At 45.2% G+C, this 17477-nt stretch overlaps 1 protein-coding gene and 1 non-coding gene across 5 annotated transcripts in view; both read left to right on the forward strand.

Annotated features, from left to right (window-relative positions):
• Window positions 1–17477, forward strand: part of SSH2 (slingshot protein phosphatase 2) — a 506736-nt gene that overhangs the window by 407923 nt on the left and 81336 nt on the right. The gene's annotated exons all lie outside the window — the stretch shown is intronic.
• LOC138286290 (small nucleolar RNA SNORA49) lies at window positions 5054–5181 on the forward strand. Its single transcript, XR_011201948.1, has one exon. It is a non-coding gene; the product is annotated as a small nucleolar RNA SNORA49 (small nucleolar RNA).

Here is a 17477-nt window from a genome sequence, read left to right on the forward strand (position 1 = left end):
TTGGTTATCATTTAATTGTGGCCATTGTTTTCTATGACCTACCCACAGAGCAGTACCCAAATCAGTATCTGGAAGACAGACCCTGCCTTATGATGCACCATGTCCTTGAACTGCCAACACTATAGTTTTAAAGTACTCATTAAAGTGTTTCTACTTTTTCATGTAATTATCTGAGCTGTAATAATTACAATGTCTGGCTTGTCCCTTAGTTTCCTGTGAACTAGGCTTTGACTGGTTGATCATGCTATCTTCGAGAGTACATTTTTAGGCGACCCGAATCAGTTTTAGACCCAGTACCTATTATCCTGGCAGTTGGGAATACGTACAGCCTCATTTTTTATGTCACGACCTTACAAACAGCAAAACTTTCTGGTTTACAAGGCATCTTGGGGACTTTCAGAAAGTTGACCTGGGAATGCATTCTGGCTGTTGCTTGCCTTTGGCTTTGTGGTTTGTAACTCACATTTTCTTGCTTTCATTTTGCTGGCTGTAATTGTTTTAGGCTGTCCAGCTTGAGTTTGTACCTTACCTTGCACAAATCTTATTTACAGTATCCTTCTGAGTGTTCCCTTTCTGTAAACAGGCCTGTAAATCTTCCTCATACCCTGTCCCATTTGCTGTGCATTAAGAGACGGAGGTCAAATGTCAGGTGCTGTTTTACAAGGGTACTTGTTTAATTTTCTTTCTCTGACTTCAAAGTGAGAAGAGTTATGTGACTATCTTGGTGGATACTGGGGTTAGGAAAGAGTTTTTTTTAGCACACAACAACATTTAAATGAACCGTGTAAGTATTTCAGATTATATCAGAATTAGGAACACAAGTGAAGCACATTTTTTTTAATTTCTGAAGTGTTTTAGAAACATACTATAGTATGATGCAGTTTCTTCATGTTTTTGTCTGTACACTGTATAGTTTTATTAATAAAACTCGGTCTGTGCAAATGTAATAGTCATTTCAATTGAGAATATGTCTGTGATGGCAGTGTGCTACTGCACCATGAATGCTCCACTCTGTGCCATTCCACCCTGCGCCACTTCACTCTACCACTTGACACTACCCCTCTCTACCCTGTACCACTTTATGCTTTCAATGCACTCTTCACCACTGCATTCTACACCACTCCAGTCTACCACACCATGAATACTCCATGCCACACCAATCTACTCTGTACAACTCCACTCTATGCCAATGTACTTCACACCACTCCGCAACACTACACTCTATGCCAATACACTGTCAATGCCCTTTGTTCTGTAACACTCCACTCAATGCTCCAGGACCCTTCAGTATTGCATTATACGTCACACTTATACTTTTTGCACCACTACGATGTGCCACTGCACTCTACACCACTTTACTCTACACCATTACACTATATGCCACTCTACTCAACTGCACTTTGCCCTGCACCCCTCCACTCTGCCACTTAAATCTACACTGTGCCACTCCAGTCTATACCACTGCACTCTGCCTTTAACCACTGCACTCTACACAACTGCACTCTGCCACTGCACTCTCGCCGTCATTCTGGTCTACCCCACTCTACGCCATTCCAATATGTGCCACTTGACTGTGTGCCACTGCCCTCTGCAACACTCAACTCCACCCTACGCAACTCCACACTATGGCACTCCAGTACACTACACTCCCTTCCACTCTACAACACTCCACTATCTGCCTTACACTGTAAGACATTCTACTCCATTCTTCCATTCCACTCTGACACTCCGTCACTCTCCTCTACACCACTAGCTTTTAGCCATGCTGAACAGCAGCCACGCTGGTGTACCACATGACTAAAACACGTTGGCAAAGCCAATAGCTCTTACATAGGTGGGATCTATTGGCTTTGCCAGTGCTTGTTGATACTGCTGGAATGTCCTTTGAACTATAGAATCTGAGGAAAGCCATGATTCATTGCATGATTGAATTGTTATTCTGGTTGATTGGCTTTTTCTAGGTATTCACGTTCCTGAATCGGAAGGGGCTGGAACGCGAAACTGCCTCGAATATTTGAATTCTTATCCATATAACGTGGTGCTCCACCCACTCCATTCACGAGGACGTGCTTTAGAAGACTCTCTTTGGTGTTTAGGGATCGTTTGTTTCTACTGTTTTCAAATATGCTAGTTCTGAATTGCCTGAATGCTCTCAGATTCAGATAAATACCTGAATAACATGCTTTTAAGTTCAAGATATAGATTCCCTTTTCCATTATGCAGGAAATTCAATAGAATGCAGATCTTTGAACGTTCTTATTTAAAAAAAAAAAAAAAAAAAAAACTCGATTTTAGAGATGTCTAGCTTCAGGTGACAGACCTTGCTCTCTGTGAGTACTAAATGTGATTGTGGAAATCTACGTTCAGCACCAATCGTATAATAGCTAAACAGATAAACACTGTCACTCTCTTAGGAAACCCTGGAATGGTGGCCGCCTATTTCTTCTGTTTTGTGGGTAGTGATCCAGAGAGGGTTGAGCTATCTCTCTGAGTTGTGTCGTATGTAATGCTAAAACACATCAGCTGGCTCCCTAGGTTTGTTCTAGGTTTGGACCATTAAAACAACTTGGCCATTTCTTTGAGTTTATTCGAGGAAAGTACTTGGCAATAAGATGGCTTTCTTATATCTGTTTAGACATTTTCGTATCCAACGCAGAGAAATCGTGACATTCTGTAGATGTTTGAGAATGTATCCAAAGAGTAACTTGGCCTCAGTCTGAGCTTACAAGCATTTACCCAGGGATGCTTGGCTAGCTCTCTGCTTTTCTGTTCTTGCCCTTGGCAAACCTAACTCGTCGGATGCCTGACTATTTAGCTGTGAGGCAGTTAGGCTTTCTGAATAAGTTTCTGAATATTTAGCTGTAAGGCATGCCAGTTATCCGCAGCTTTGTGGGTATTTGGCTATGGGTGCCTTGGCTATTGCTGGGATTTTAAGTATTTATCAATAGAGGTGCCTTAGGCACTGTTAGATTTTGAGAATCCATGGTGGTACATTATTTGAGTATTTATTGATGGTGTGGCTGTAGCCTGAATGAGTCTAGGTTTTAGAATATGTACCTTGGGGGGAGTAGGAGGCCCTTGACTGACTGACTGACTAGGGTTTTGAACATTTGCCATGGAGGATGCTGGGCCATGAGGCGGTTTGACTAATTGTCTGTGTTTCTCGGTGTTTGGCCGGGAAACATCTTGGCTACACATTTCTATCTTTTTTGGATACTGCGTCACTCACAGACAACTGAACAGTTTTTTGCGAGAATTTCGTATGACTTGGAGTGGTTGTCTCTAGCCATTTGAGTAAGTGTCGCAGAAAACGCTGACTAAGCTCCGTCTCGTGTATTTTACCTTAAGCGAGGCTGACTGCCTGTCTCTCTAGGGATAGCCCCATGTTCGGATTTCTCCCAATGTCTGGAAGCGTGCTGTGCACCGTACGCACAAGGAGACGACCCTATCCATTGTCTATCGCACGTGCTGAGCTTGACACGATGTAATCCGGTTATCCCAGGGTTTCTCTGCTGTCCTGCTATTGCCCCTACACTTTGCCCGTCGTACTCCGCGTCGAATCATTTGCATACGGGTGTTTACCCGCCAGGATCCCTGTGGATCATTAACCATGCATAGAGCTCAGAATAAATCCACTTCCTGGATGGACGCGAGCATTTGGCATAGCGTCTGTTTTCATTTCACAGGTCTCTCATCAGTGTTTGCGAGGGGCGGAGCTGGCACAGGGGTATCAGATGCAAACCTGAAGGTCAGAGCGGCAACTGCTGGGAGGGCTCCCAGGTGTGAGTGCGGTTCAGTAAGATCCAGCCCCTCCCAAAATGGGAGGTCCTAAGCTACCGGAAGGCTGCTAGACGGAGTGGATGAATAATGCAGCCGTACCGAGACCCGCCTGCACCCAGCTGAGCCCCCGCATTCGCACCTGGCATGTTTACCTTGCATTCAAGACCGGGTGCACCCTGGGCACTCTTCTCTCACTGGGAGTGCACAGCCTCTTGGGATGGCAGGGCTATTCCCGCCTCACCTTTTCAGTAATACCTGCCAGTAATGGTGGTTACATACACCACCTCCGGCCATATGATGCTGGGGATGTCCTGCCATTTATACAGACCTACCCCCTGACCAGAATATTGCGGGACATCCTTGCCAGTAACGGTGGGCGCGTGCACCACGTCATGCCACTGGTGCTCCGGTATGTCCTGCCAACTAGGTATACAGACCTGCTCCACTATACCTGTGGTAGGAGGGTACAGACCTGGCGTGCTGTAGCGCGGGGGTTCCAGCATGACCTTCCGACATGCTGAGCTATAGTCCTTTCATCCTAAATGTTGGTACAGTCTTCCCATATGCCAGTAGTGCTGTAGTGCACTCCCGGGATACGTCACCCACGCCCCCTCCCCCCGACCGTGTTATGCTGCTGGTGATTGTTCCCAAGCACTTCTTGGCTAGTAAGGTTGCAGGGAGGGGAGGGGCACAGTGACGTCACCCGAGAGTGAACGTACCTCTCGCAGTCGGTCAGGTGAATGGACGGGGCCCATGAGCGTAATACACGACCGAGAAAACTGAATGAAATATGAAGGGATGGGTGCCGTGCCAAGAATGGCACAATTGTGTATGTTTTATCGTACCATGTTGCTCTCGCCCCCCTCCCCCCCCCCCCCCCCCCCCCCCCACACACACACACACACACACACACACACACACTTTATAAAATATTTCTTGGTTGGCCCTGTGCATGACCCAATACCAGACTGGCCGGGTATTCAGGCAGAAGTTAAATCTTGGCCTTTGCTTTGCAAGGGACGTGCTGGAAATCCAATGCTTGTTAGATGTCAAGTGCTGCCTACACGTATGACGGTATGAAGGGCTCTCAGTAATGCGCAGGATTTTACCTTGATCAAAAGGATGTACTCGGGTCTGTCCTATCGGTTTTGTATTGTAGTGGAATAGCGCTTACTACCGCTGATTAGGCGCTAAGAAAAGTAGCATGCTAGTCCTGATCCCCAGGTGCTGCTGGTTAGTATTGGCTATGTAAATTAATCGGTGGCGTTCTTCAATTCCTCAGCCTTACTCCAGGGGCTTTATCGTCCATATAATTCCCTGGCATTGTATGAGGATATATTAAAATGCCTGCATCGTGCCTTAGGAGGAGCACCGTGCCCTCCGGGGTTAAATGCGGATAGACATTTCAATCTGCTGCTCTCTTTTCTTTCCTCCCCCTATCGGAACCCTGATTTTTCTCCTCGCAATCCCTTTTTTGTTGTCATCTTGCATGCCCCTGCTCTGTTAAGTGTTTTGATTAAACCCTTGCTTACTGATATGATATCGAAAATGTATTCTTTGTACACCTCTCTCCATTAAATAATCGTGTGTGTCCAGTAGGAACGTGGCCTGTGCCCTGCTGCTAAAAATGCCTAACTATGCCAGCCTGGCCTCTTGTACAGATGTAAGTAACATAACCAGCCTGTCACTGCGGATCTCGGAATACATATTGTTTTTGGTCCTTGTTACTGTTATTTTACGAGCAGCCTCCCTGTGCCACTTAACTTGAATGCGCCGTTCTATACCTATGAGGCTGTTTGTGTTGTGTGGTTGTGTTTTTCGTTTGATCAAATTGTGTGTTTTTGTTTAGAAGTTTTATGCTTTTAATTTTTTGTTATCCGTAGCTTTTTTGTTTGACCCATTTTAGCTACTTTCTTTAACGTATGTGTAATCTTTCTAATCAAAGTGAAGCCTGCGCTTTTATACATTTGGCTTGGGGGTTTCTATAAAATGAAGCCTACTTATTTTGTTAATGCGCGAACCGTTAAATATGATACAGCCGAATGTTGCAAGTGTAAAACTCCTGGAGAGAGGAGGGAAGTGTTTGGCAGGTTAAATAAGCTTGTGATGGCTCGAAAGAGGTAGAGAAAACTGAAATGTACCTTTTTCACAGATGTTTCGAATTGGTCAGATGTTTGTATTTTCTATCTGCAGTTTGTTCGCAACCATGTGAATCTGTTATGCCAATATCTACATTCGACATTGTTACCATTCAACTCGCTTTTTGAACTTTTTTCGACATGACTCCCCAACCACATGACCCCATCACCGCCTTCTGCTGCAACAGCATTGGGAAACAGAGTATAACATTTGTAGAGGCATCTTCTTCTGCCTCCATATTGAATGTGTCATTTACCTTATTTCTGCAAATGACCAACAAATATATAAAAGCTGATCCAGAAAGAACTTAGTTGAGTAGAAACCTCCCAGGGTCCTCTCATGGTAAACACGCAGGGTCACCTCAGCTTGAGATCATGAGCACAGTGGGTTCAGTGACTATCTTGTTGTTACAGTCATGATTTCCAATTGTAATCTGGGTTCTCCCATCTGAGTAGTAGTTTGTAGTGCACTGCTAAAATCCATGTCATTTGTAAGTATACACGAATGCTAACTACATGTTAACTAACAGAATCTACATGTTAATTGCACTGCGGACGGATGATACCAGAAGCAGATGACTGACCGGAGCGCCTGATCGTTAGTTTGTGGAAGAATACATAGTGGCAGGTTTGTGAGAATGGCTCAACAAGGGAAAGGTTTGGAATTGTGGTAGGCAGGTCTTCTCCCGGAAGTCTGTGTACAGGAAAACATTGGGACTAGTAATCGGGCAGCACACTAATAAAACAAAAAAATGAAGCAGGCTGACGATTTGATTCCAGGCTTGAGTAGCCACATATATGTGCATTTAAGAATCCAACATGCAAATTCCAGAGAGGCTAAGAAGCAAAGTAACAGCATGCATAACGCTGATTCTTGTAAATTCAATTAAACCAGCGGGCACCTTCTACCTCTACAACCAACATCTGATCTAGAGGCGGCAGTAATGAAACAACAAAGGTTCCGCCCTCCTCTGTGCGCCCTTGTCCAATTCAGATAGTAGACGAGGGTGGCCTTCGGCTATGTTGGAGCCACCACTGGCTTTGTCATCTGGCAGTTGTGACACAACCGCAAACGGCATTGACTCAGCCACAAATTGAAGCATGAAGTATTGCACCATTTTTGGTAGTACCACATCCATGCAAGGCCACCAGGTAAAACATATCGCTCTCACATGGAACTTCATGAAAGTCTCTATGACGCGTTTAATTTGGGTACTGGATTCGAGTTCTGAATAGGTACACCCTTTAGGATTATTTCCAGTATGGAAGCTGGCAAATGTCAGTCCCACTATGCCACACAATCGTGGTGCACTTGCAAGTCCCAAGTGTTTACCTGAGACCACTATTGCATACCAGTGGTACCAGTCTCAGCTGGACCAGCCAGCAAGGCTTGTCAGGCCGATGGTGTGTTTTCTTTTTTTTTTTATTTTTTTATTTTTTTTTTTAACCTTTTGCCGGATTTTGGGGATTTAGCTTCACTGCTTGCTGCTGGGACTGGAAACAAAATTCTTAAAGGAGCACGGCCACTTAATATTTTTCCTGCAGGCAGATAGAACTTTCAAACGTCCGGAGTTTAACATCTGATTGTTTTAAAGCTTTTTCTTTACTGTGATACCACCTACGTTCCGTGCCTCAGATGCTCAGCTATGTAGGGCATGGGGCATGAGACACTGGCAAGTGGCGGACAGGGGTGGAGGAATTAAGCACTGGGGTCACTTTCCACACTTGGCCTTTTCTACCATCAGCACAAACCCCTTCTTCCTTACTGAAGTGAAGCCTGCTGTACTTGTTGTCATCAGTCTTATTATGAGTCTGTCTGATAGGAAATTGCCATCCACCTTTCTCTTGCTATAATAACACTTCATGACCTTGTGTGTCTAACGCTGCTCTGAGCTCCTCCTCTTCCACGTCATCCTCCCTCCCCCCCTCTCCATACTGTGCACCAGCATGGCTGCAGTGTGGTCACGGCAGGCCTATCCTGCCACACTCAGTTGGTGGTACGACACGCAGCAGCCAGGTGCCCTGGTGTGGGCACCGTGGAGGCAGAAAGGCCCATGGCGATGACGTCACGGGTGTGGCATAGGATTCCTCGCCCAGTGCCCAGGGAACGCCAGCCTTCGGTGCCGCTGGGTTCAGGAGATGGAAACAAAGCCCTCTTCACAGGAGCGGGGCAGAGGCGTTGTTGCAGCGAGTGTTTACTCCTCTGAATGGGCTCGGCGTCGGCTCCTCGGCCGCACAATGGGCTGAAGTGTCCGGCTCCTCGTCTCTGAGAACGCCCCGCGGGCCCGCTAGAGAACGAACAGGCTCCGCATTTAGCGGGCTTCACCTTTGACCCTCTGCCCTACTTAAAACGTCAGGGGCGATGAACTCCACATTGTGAGTCGAGCAGCGAGTCGCCGCGCGGCTGCTGAGGCGGGGAAGGTCTTTGTTGACCCGTGACGGCAGCGTGCGTGGAGGCAGGCCGCGGTTCAGACTCCTTCTCCCCCCGACAATGCCGTGTGTGCGCCGGCACCCCCGACCCGCCTCTTCTGTATGTGGCATGTCATCTGCGTGGTGTAAGACTTGTGTATTTTAATGTGGCACTTTTACAACCTACTAGTGACCCCGCACGTGCGCCTCTGCCCCAGTATTTGTATTTTTGAGCGAGCTTGTTGCAAAAGGATTGCACACATCTACATGCAGCACATAATCTTGTCCGGCTAGGGGCTTGGTGAGACTTGGCAGAAAATACACATTACAGCTTCTGCTTATGTTGATGTAAGATGGGGGTGGGGGGGTGGGGGGAAGAGGTGAGTGTTGGCACTATGTCCATGGGAGAAGGAGAAAGTGCTGGTTGTGTACTCTAGACTTCAGAACCTTAAACTGGTTGTTGACAGAGGGAAGTGGGCAAGCTGCATGATAGCTTGTGAGTAAATTGAGATGAGTGAGTTATAGGTCACTTATTGCTTTAACCAGAAGGTTAAGTAGTTTATGCTGGGTCTCGTGATCGCCAACAGCCAATGCTACCTGATCTTAGAGGAGTGACACCCACAGGTGTTGTGGGGTGGGATTCAGGGGCGGAGAAGAGGATTCGACGGGAGTACAGCTAGTAAGTTGATTATTTAGAACTGGGGTATTAGTGATTTAGTAGTCTAGAAGGGGAGGTAAACTTTTTTGTTGAATGTTGAGTAGTTGGAGCCTCGCAGCTGTGATCATTAATTCTAATTGCACGTGCAAGTTAACAGGCAAACAAAGGTTCATTGCGAAGGAGTAGGTAGGTAGGTAGGTGTGGCGTTAAGGTATTGAGAGAGCAACAGGTCATGGGTTAGAGGAAATGCATTGTTTTGGTTTTGAAGCAGATAAGCATAAAAGGTAAGGAGGTCCATCCAATGACTAATACCACCAAAGCATTGAGGTTTTCGTTTGGAGGTATTGTGTAACAGGATGGAAACAACACTTCTCAGAGAGAGGTGGTATGGAGGGGACACTGGGGTTTAAGGCCCTTTGTGCATACATTGCCCCCTAGGGCTCCACATGGTGTCTGCCTTGATCTCCTGATCATCGGTGGTCTTCTTATGCTCCTCCAGCGCACGTTGTCACTTTCTGCCCTAGTGCCCCAAAGCTGCTGGTGCTGCCTGCCCATGTGTGGAAGCCAGCTCGTGTATGTGATAAGTTATTGTGTTTGAACTTAGATGCATGAGTGTTGTGGAAGCACACTTACTCTCTTCCTAGAGGCTAACCTGCATATTCTAATTGGGTAGCTGGACATTGGCAAAGAAGGTCTTGGTCAGGTTGGGTCTTTAGCATACTTACCCGCGCAAGACTTATGGCATATATTTCATTTGGTGGATCATAGTTATGACTGTACGTTGTGTGGTGTGGGAGCAGTGAGAGTATATGGCCCTCAGATTTCACTCTTTATGAAAAGTACTCCTAGTAATCTCTTCTGTAGGCTTCCACCACGAACATTCGTAAGGGACAGGATTCATTGCAATACGAGGAGAACAATTTTGTTCCATAATACATGTAGTCTTCCCCTCTTCGATCAGTAATTTCCGGGGGATCGGCTTGTGTTGAAATCTTACTGTCTAGTCGACATCAGCTGGCTCACTTCTCCGTTTACTCTGATTTGCATCAAGTTCATTTGTCATCTGTGTTTTACCTGTTTTTCAAAGGGTCAAAGTACAGATACTACAGAATGTAGAGATGGGTTTCCAGCCTCCCACTTGTCTTTATGGGGACTTAGGCGGAGTCAGTTGCATTTTGGCGTAGATTTGCTTGTTGTGCACTCTGATCTGTGATTGGCCCTGTCCCAAACTTACTGACATATGATTCCTCTCTAAGCTAGTCTGCCTCAGCTCCAGCTTGCAGCTTTTCCTGGATTGCAGATGTTTGTACACGAACTTCAAATAAGATTCACTGTTGAGCAAACACGAAAAAAAACGTATTGCATAGGCTCATAAATAGTGTTCTTTTTTTTGGTTTTATCAAAGAACAAAATAGAAAATTGAAGGCGATAGCAAGAAATACAGAAAACTGTACAGATCTATAGATGTATAGTGATCAAGCTTCCTAAAAAACCTCGAATATGTACCTGAGCAGGAGACTACAGAACACTGCTAGTACAGTCTGTCAAGACTCTAAAAAGAGCTCTAGGTTTAGAGCCCTGTTACTAGGTTTGCTTGTTGAGCTGCAATCTTTCCTCTGGTTCATTTGCTAAAACACCGCCATAATCTACTAAGAGCCAATGAGAGGCCGACAAACTGGATAGTGCCAGAGCTGCGCTTAGTCCTGAACTTTTTTAATATGGGGGGGGGGGGGGTCTGTGGAGGTGTTCTGAGGTTCGATAAATCACAGCCCATGAGAAGCTGATCCTGCAAATTCACGTCAAAGGTCGCCACCAGAACCAATATTTCTAGTTCCTCCGGCTAGTTTCTGCACCTGTGCCGGCAGGATCTAGGGATGATCTCATGTGGCTCAGGACACTAAGTACCTAGGCCATAGGTGGAGGTCCAGACCGTGCTTGACGCTGCAAAGCGTGGGTTTCCAGTCAGGAAAGAGCTGATTTGTTAACTCCAAGCCAAACAGTGTCAAAACTCCTTATACGCAGTTAGTTCTTTTGGTCGGTTTAAGGCCTTGTTTTGCATGCATGAATGCCTAAGATGATGTAAACAAGCAGGATGCTGCATAGATGGGGGCCGTTAAACCCATAGCGGTGGCGGTTTTCATGGCGCATCCACAATTACTGGCTCCAGACCCTTTTTGGGCACATTCTTCAAAGTCTGTTTCCCATTTATCAAGGGATAAAGCATCAATATTACAGGCTGGGGGGAGAAGCTACGTGTATTTATCAGGAGGGGTCGAGAGTATCAGACCTCAGCCTAACAGATGGTTAACTTGTTAGGGAACCAGAAGTCCAAAAATGCTTCCCCGGTTCAACAGCGGCGGCGCGGATTTCGTGAGCCACGGTGTCTGCTAATTCTCCGTCCTCTGGACGGTTAATGTCGGGTATGTCTGCAATCGTGCCACGTTTCTGATGCACTCTGTGCACAAATCTGGAACTGTACATTTGACTGACGGTGTCTGACCACCCTTTCCCCCACCAGGAGTGGTGTGTAGGGGACAGTGAAAAGCTCTGCTCCCCTCCCTCTTGGCCGGTGTCAGTTCGTCTTGGGTACGCACCAGGCCGAGGAACCCCTTGCAAGGGACCAAGGCAGGTCTTGCACCATCTCCAACTGTTGTTCAGTTTTTTTGTTCTTTCTCAGAATTAGCAGTGTGTTCATCACTGGGCCCTGTGGTTTCGTGATATTAATGAAACATTTACTCTGGTCACTGCGGAAGTAGTGTGCCGACGTCAGTGTGATGTCCTAGGGCCCTGTGTAGGAAGCGATGTTCCCCTTCTGCTCAGCAGTTAAGTAATGAGGACCTGCCCTTCCCCCCAGCCAGCCTTCTCCATCCTGTACTATGCTTCATCTCTCCTCGGTAGGGGAAAGGCTCTATTGCGGCGGGACCTGGCTCTAAAAATGACAGATTGTGCATCTGTGCGCCACACGATGTAAGGTGTCTGACTCTAGGACCTGAGAGTTCAAAATGGCCTCATCTCCAGCACTGACATGGTTCCCTGCGCCGGAGCCCTGGCTGAGACCTTGGGCGTGGTATCTCCCTCGGGAGGCTACGACGTCACCACACTTCCGGCCTGTATTCCTTACCTGGCTGCCCCCGCCGCCTGATAATTACTGGCCTAGGGCTCTGCTGCCTTATCAGCGGTCCGCCCCCTGATAATCACTCACTTAGTGTGCTGTTCCCCTGGGCCAGGACCCATGACCTGGGATATTCATCACCAAGTCTGTCGCTGGAGGAGCTTGGGCCTTCACTTTTACTCTGAATTTCTTCGCTTCAGGATCTGCTGAGGACAGCTGTCCCTTTGCCCTAATGGTAGCCTGCGATAACATCAGTTGCCAAAACCTCCTCTGTTGTGTTCGAAAACATCTTTTACAGGAGCATTGTTTTCCCACGACATCTTCCACCAAATTAATATTTGCAGTATGTGGCCCAAAACAATGACATTTAGCTTAAAATATATGTTAGTAATTCGGCAGCATAGCTTCGACAGTAAGATTTAGTCTTTCACCCTGATGAACATTTTGTAAACACCGTAGAATGTTAAGCGGGTGTTTAAGGATAAACGGATGAAACAAAGGGAGTAGGGATACATCTAACTAGGGCTACGTTTGTGTTTATCTAGAGAGAGAAAAGTTATAGGGGCATGTAAGGAAGGAAAGAAAACAAATTTGGGGTGTGGGTGTTTGAGTTGTATACCCAAAAATGAATGTAATCTAAAAACAAAATACCCGACATAATGTGACGTGTTGCATAGCCCCGCTCCGCAAAGTTATACAACTTTAAACTTCACTCTTTCTCCTTATCCCTCCATAGTTATTGATGCGTTCTTTCATTATGCTAATCAGACCAGTATGTATACATATGTGAGGGGACTTGTACAACCCCAAGACACCGACGCTGGGATCGGGGTGTAACCGGCTTTCAGGAAGAACATGGACGTGTGTGTGTGTATATACATACATACACACACTCGTGTCCTACGTTTATTATTTTTATGTTTGTTTCTATATAATCACATATGCACGCATACAAAGTAACACAGGGGCGTGTGGATGGTTAGGGATTTGTTTATCCACCACAAATCTAGATATGTAAAGAGGAAGCGATTACAGAAAGATGGACATAATACTAAAACCAAAGTTAAAAAGATGTTAAGGGACGGCCAAAATTTAGGAAAAGGTGTTTTGGTCAAACTAATATGCTATTTAGAAAAAACGATGTTATTGTAAAATATGTTTTGCAAAGTATTCTAACAAGGAAGATCTAATGGCCATTAAGGCTGAACACCGCACATGCTAGTGGCTGGAAAGGGCGAGGGTGCTGTGTGATGTAGAAGTCTGTCTGGGGATATGAGCGGTAGATCCCATCGGATGTGATTTACTTGATAGTATCTCTTGGACAGTGCTTTAAATTAAAGTATGGACGTACAGGTACTCCCTGCCAAAGATCACCTGTTTCCTTGTGAGGAGTGGCAGTATTCTTGCATTTACAGCATTGTCCGTTTATACCCCCCCCCACCACCACTAAAGTACACGCAGTAAATGGGTATTCACGTGTACACGTTTCAGGTCCACTTTTGACGAGTCCACAGCTGTTACAAGCACAAGTTCAGCATGCCAGAAGCGTGTCCGTGGTTGCTGAACGCTATTGAGCTGCGTCCTTTGCTGCCATTAGCTTGGACATTTGTCGGCGCCTTGGAAGCCACACATCGGTGTCCGGCAGAGTGAGTGTGCGGTATCCTATGATTGCACCGGGACCTTGACTTTCTAGGAAGCCTGGGCCCTACTCCTCGTGCCTTCCCGCCCGATGTTACCGGGAGGCCGCTCAGGAGAAGTCTGCGGGCGAGTTATTTTTCGGCCGTCAGCACCGGGCACAGCTGGGCTAAGAATAGTGTCCTGGGCTTGACTGATATGGGGAGGACGGTACCCTGACCTGGGCGGCCGCCTGCACTCCGGTTACAGTCACGGTATTTAAAGCGGCAGGCGTCTTGTGGGACGAGCCTCGCAGGCCCAAACATGGCCACGCAGCGAGCGACGACGGGCATGTCGGGCCCTTGGGTCAACCTTGCTGCCGCCAGCTCTCGGGCAGGACTCGGCTTGGGTGCTCTCACAGCCCGGACCTGCTGCTGACATTCTTAGCACTCCTCAAGTACACTCGAATAACGGAGTCCCAGAGCGTACATTGGTCGAGGCTGCAGTGTTGGTAGTCACTTCAGTGATCTTCAGACTTGAGCCACGCTTGTCAGGCAGCAGGCCCGGAATGTGGGTCTGCAGCTGAGGCCCTGCATCTGTGGGCACAGGCTTCACGTGGGAGACCCCATGTGCCTTGGTTATAAAGGCAAGCAAGTGGTCATAGTTAACAGCCTGAACTGTTTATTATGAAAAAGGTAGTAGGTCCGATGTATTTGTATTAAAGCTTATAAATAAGCATTTTGTTATATACTACAGTAATCTGAGAGATTAAATGTAAGGGTTTTGGTGTTGCTTATCTCCTCTGACAGACCATGGGTACAGAAGATTTACACTGTGGGACTCCTTGCTAAGATACATGAGGAGATTTTGCCTACTGTAATTTTGTATGCATTTGTAATATAACAATACTGGATGGGTAACCTTATGAGAAAGCTTATGCACAGTACAGTAGGCCTGAGTTGTTTATGGTGACAAGTGACCAGATGCTATCGGTCTGGTCATAGGAAAAGTTATAACAAAGATAGAAGGCCTGGCTTATTTATTGTGAACTGATTTGTTAACGCCAATAGGCCTTTATTGTTATCACACGGTGTTGCAGGCTGTAGACCAGTATTTGGTTACATGTAACATCCCAAATTACCATACTAGGCAGTTTTGTTTTTAGTGTTGGTCACCCTCTCTGACAAACTGTGGGAGAGGAAGATTTTTAGTGTCAAGATTCTTGTTAGACCCTTTTTAGAGGGGATGTATGTTATTTTGCCATCTCTAATTCTGTACGTATTTTGCACTTTTATGACCGTATTGCCTAATGGTTGCCAGTTTATGCACACATCAGTAAGCCTGTGTTAGTTATAGTATCAAGCCAATGGTAAAGTCTGTAAACCTTATCAGTTTACTGGGTAAAGTTAATTCAGATTCCTTAAGAGTGATCTGTTTTTAGTGAAAAGTTACGACAAAGCAAGTCGGCCTGACTTATTGCAAAAACCATGTGTTAAAAGCAATAGGATTTTAAGGTTGGGTTATCATCACACTGTGCTAAAGCATGTATTTTGGTGCACTGAATCTCACAGATTACCTTAGTAGGGAAGGGTTTTGGTGACCTTCCTTCGAGCCAACCATGGAGGCGGAAGATTTGCACTGTGGTGAAACTTAATGGGCGTATAGCAGTGGTTGTATATTCTTTTTAGAAATGTAATTGTGTGCACATTTTTAATATTATTACCACATACCTGATGGTTGTCTGTCGGAAAGTTTATGCCTGACTCAGTAGATCTGAGTTGGTTGTGGTTACAAGCCAGTGGTAGAGGCTGTAGAACTAATTGTTTATTATGGAAAGTTATCAAAAAGGCATTAAAGGGTGGATTGCTGATACTCCTGTTAAAGCCTACGGAGAGGTATTTTGTTACATGCAATCTCACAGATTACATTTTGTAGGAAAGGGTTTTGGTATTGGTTTCCCGCCTCTGTCAAACCCTTGGTGGGTGCATTTCTTAGTAGAATCTCTTCAGAAGGCCTGACAGGCTTTTCTGTCTGTCAGGATTTTGTAATAAAGTAATTGTAAAAAAAAGTGTGAGATTTAATGTAACAAAATACCTATCTGTAGGCTTTAAACACAGCAATACAAATTCACCCTGGAACGCCCATTGACTTTAATATATGCTTTTAGTAGTCAATACGTATGCCGGGCTGACTGCCTTAATCATAAATGTTCTTATTAAACAATCAGACCCATAACTTTATAAGCATATCCATATAGATACATAGAGGTTCCATGTAGATATATGGAGGGTCTTTAAGTCAACCACATTATGCTATTGGTCTCTCTGAGTGTTGTTTAAACACTTCCTCCTTCCATATAAGTATACCTCTTGGGGTATTGGTTCATTCCACATCAGTCACTGGCCCTCTTGCCCTATGAATAGTGGCAGTTCTGATCACATGGGCACATCCACCTGAAAATGAATGTGCTCAGTGTTGGGACTGGTTGGCCAGTTCTTCAGTTTTCTACATTTATACTTACTCTTTTATTTGCTTCTCAAATTTTTATATTTTTCTTCAGAGGATATTACAGTTATCTAGACAGTGTTAATAGGTTGCATGTTTGACACTCATTTCATCTGCAGTGCACCACATTCTGCGTTGGCATTTCTTCTAACTTAGTCCGCCATCATGGAATGCTGTTGCCCATAGTCTATCACTAGTTTACCATTCCAAGATAGCCAACACGTTGGTTCTGGAAGTGAAGGCCATGCAGAAACGGTAAAACAATACACCATGCACAATACTCCTGCAATACCGACAACCACTGCTATTTTTAATCCAGTTATTGCAAGTTTATGCCTGATACGTTAGAGTAGCATGTTTTACTTTTTTCTACTTCTATTATTTTAATTTATCTTGCTTATGTTATTTAATTGCAGTTGTGTTAGTGGATGAATGGAAGGAGTCAGATTGATGAATGGGTGCATGAGTCAAAACATGAGTGACAGAATACATGTACAATGACTTATTGAGTTGAGTGCCTAAACCCTTGAATGAGACAGAAAGCGCTCTTACTCATAAGTAAAACTATTGGCTTTGCTGATGCCTGTTTTTATGACACAGAATCGGATGTATTTTTAGAACAAAAATGTGTATTCTTTTTCAATTAGTAGTATTGCTGTGTCAAGGACGTTGCAGACTCCTTGGTTCGAATTGGCAATCAATATTGGCAAATGCCTTATTCAGCTTTACTTTAAGTACATGGTGCTCGGCTCAATCTACTGCTCTGTTCCACTACGTTGCAGCTTTACTGTGTATTTTAACAGAAAAAAATATTAACTATAGCTTCACCATAATATTCGATGTAATTGCTATGCTGGCTATACATTCTTTGAATTGTTGTCAGTAGAGCATTAGACCTTGCATTATAAACGGGATTCCGTTATATAACTGTTTTTCCTTTTTAAACCGTGAATTTAATTCCAGTCAAGCATATGCACTTTTTGATGAGGGCTAGGGCAACCATGTTTGTTATACTACTTCTGTTGTTTGCCTTAAATCAGACTGCAATTACGGGAGTTTCTGCTGATAGTATGTATGCGTAAATAATGTGACAGGCGTAAGATTCTTTCATTCTTTTAAACGGTCGTGTAGGTTTGCGGCTAAAAACTATACCTCTAGAACTGCCTTTTCGCTCGGTTTGCTCAATACAATCAAGTCAATCGTGCAAAGAACTTGTTGAAGGTCTGCTTTGAAAGTGGAATGTGCGCGCGCAGGGGGTCTC

This window comes from Pleurodeles waltl, chromosome 3_1, assembly GCF_031143425.1.
Source record: "Pleurodeles waltl isolate 20211129_DDA chromosome 3_1, aPleWal1.hap1.20221129, whole genome shotgun sequence".
Taxonomy (NCBI): domain Eukaryota; kingdom Metazoa; phylum Chordata; class Amphibia; order Caudata; family Salamandridae; genus Pleurodeles; species Pleurodeles waltl.